This window comes from Pinus tabuliformis, chromosome 2_1, assembly GCF_031772625.1.
Source record: "Pinus tabuliformis cultivar Carrire ecotype Pingquan chromosome 2_1, CPIR1, whole genome shotgun sequence".
Classification (NCBI taxonomy): Eukaryota; Viridiplantae; Streptophyta; class Pinopsida; order Pinales; family Pinaceae; genus Pinus; species Pinus tabuliformis.
Window position 1 is genome coordinate 46,047,275 of NC_142299.1, and position 2,584 is coordinate 46,049,858.

Below are 2,584 nucleotides of genomic sequence, written 5' to 3' on the forward strand. Positions count from 1 at the left end.
GTGACTTTGATGAAATTGTCGACATCAATATCGAGGTCAATTATAGGAGATTTTCCTTCCATTTGAATGTTGGTTACAAATCCACGAAGTTATCAAATTTGAAGGGTTGGTGTTATTTTTGTTTGAAAGGGCATATATTCTTCGAACCCTTCAAAAATGAAAAGCTAAAAAAAAATTGTACTTTTATTGACGAGTGTATATTAAATAAACCGTTCATATAAAAAATTGCCAAAATGAAATAATTTCTTTTTAAATCTTTAAAATTTTAAATTAAGACTATCCCTATTCAAGTAAATATATTAAGATATTCAATATTAAGATATTCAATTGGATGTATACAAATTCAATTTAGGTGAAACATTTTGTGGCAATATAAATATCATTATAGTCATTTTATTATTTATATTTGTACAAATAAAATACATAGTGAATGTTTTGCTAAAAATGGTGAACAAATAACGTTTATGAGCATAATCATATTTATAATCAGATCACAAATTTATTAATCGTTTTGAAAATTTATAACTTGATTTTAGAAAAGAAAATTCCTCCTTGTTTTTTTTTTTTCCGAAGGTGGCAAAACCTATCAAACTCAGGTGTCAAACCAACAGTGAGGACAGCCATCTCTGGCTGCTATCCGCGAATGTCGGTTTGACTCATCACTGTTATCAAGGAAAACCACGCCACCTGTAATAACCCGCTGGTGGTCCGTAAGGGAGCAGGCTTTCACTCCTGCCAGATGCCTCTGGGTCTTGGGCCGTTAACCTGTTTCCTTACGTCCGAGGAAGACGAGCTCTTAGCCAAGCAGAAGCAGTTTTACGGCATACTCCAGGCCGGAAAATTCCTCCTTGTTATACACGAGTACCATCCAATATTATTTTAAAAATGACAAAAAAAAAAACCACAAAAAAAAATTAAAATACTAACATCTCATGAATTGTTTTTTTTTAATTAATTAATTAATTTTTTTTTTGGTTATATGAACATCTTTTGGCGTGACCAAGAAATTAGTGTATGATGATGGAATTCATTTCCAAAATGAGATGGAATTCATTTCTGAGGCTGTAATTGTTGACTATCGTTTTCAGGGGCTGTATCAGTTGGGGGCTCGCAGAGTCGGTGTGACTTCGCTTCCTCCATTAGGGTGCCTTTCGGCTGCAATCACTCTATTTGGCCACGGTGAAAATGTCTGCGTCGACCGCTTGAACAGCGATTCTCAACACTATAACAACCGCCTGAAAGCGACAGTAAACAGCCTGGCGAAAACCCTACCAGGGATGAAAATGGTTGTATTTGACATTTATACATCGTTACATAACTTCGTTCAGCATCCTTCAGACAATGGTAAGAGCATTATTGTGGTTTTGGTAAGTTGTATTGTAAGAGCATTATTGTAGTTTCGTAAGTTGTATTGTTATTGATGAAAGTTTCTGCTAAACTGTGTGTTGTGTTTGTTGATATGTTTATTTGGGGTGTGTTTCTCATTGTGTTGGTTGATATTTGTGTTTGTTGATATGCTTATTTAGAGGCGTTGGTTGGTCTATTGTGATTGTGTTCATGGCTGGTTGGCAATTTCCCGGGTCGTATTATTTCAATTGGAGCTGTTTTGTTTAACCACATAAAAGATGTCAAAAATCACACCACACTATTCAGAAGCTTTCATCAACAACAGACGATCAGAAATTTTCGTTAAAATCAAGTTAATAACAGTGAAAATGTACTTGGGTTTTAATGTTTGAGTGGGTTCGTTCATGCAGGGTTCGCAGAGGCGAGGAGAGCTTGTTGTGGGACTGGAGTTATTGAGACAGCTGTATTGTGCAACCCTAGATCAATAGGGACGTGTGCCAACGCTACGCAATACGTGTTCTGGGACAGTTTCCATCCCACCCAGGCTGCCAATGAGTTGCTGGCCAGCGCGCTCATTCTTCAAGGAATCTCTCTCATTTCTTAAATCAGTCCTGGCCTCCAAACCGACATTAGATGAATTTTAATTTCGATATAGCTGCTCTAGGTGTACGAGAACTTAAATTTACAAATATCCTGTCATAAGGCAAACAGTTTGCGTTCTTTTTTTTGCCATTAGAACTCCATGTTTTACTATAATGCTTTTAGAATGAAATGTGATTATTGCCTTGGAGCTTTTACTATAATGCTTTTAGAATGAAATGTGATTATTGCCTTGGAGCTTTTATGAGAACAAGCTTAATTATTGTGTTATTATGTGTTTATATTGGATTTTACATGAGAAAATGATATGCTATTTGTAATATTGAATTTTAGGGGAGAAAAGGATGTTAGGATACGTTATTTGTACTATTCTTTTGAGAGGAAAAAATGAACCATCTTTTATTAATAAAAGAAAAGATGGTTACATATGTTTGTACTCTGGTAGATATCACAAGATATCTTATTTGTACTTTTGAAATAGGATAGGTTAGTTGTGACTTGTTAAAGAGATGTCTTATTTAATATTTAATATTTTTTCTAGTGTAGTTGAAAGAGGATATATTATTTGTAATTTTGTCAGAAAATTTTCATTTAATATTTATTACTTTTTTAATACATTAAATCTTATTTAATAGAG

At 34.1% G+C, this 2,584-nt stretch overlaps 1 pseudogene across 1 annotated transcript; it reads left to right on the top strand.

Moving 5' to 3' along the window:
* Positions 1–1,043: 1,043 nt before the first annotated feature.
* On the top strand, positions 1,044–2,228 carry LOC149198705 (GDSL esterase/lipase At5g22810 pseudogene; annotated as a pseudogene). The gene is made up of 2 exons (XR_016253654.1): positions 1,044–1,344; positions 1,758–2,228. The product of XR_016253654.1 is annotated as a GDSL esterase/lipase At5g22810 pseudogene (transcript).
* The last annotated feature ends 356 nt before the right edge of the window (positions 2,229–2,584 follow it).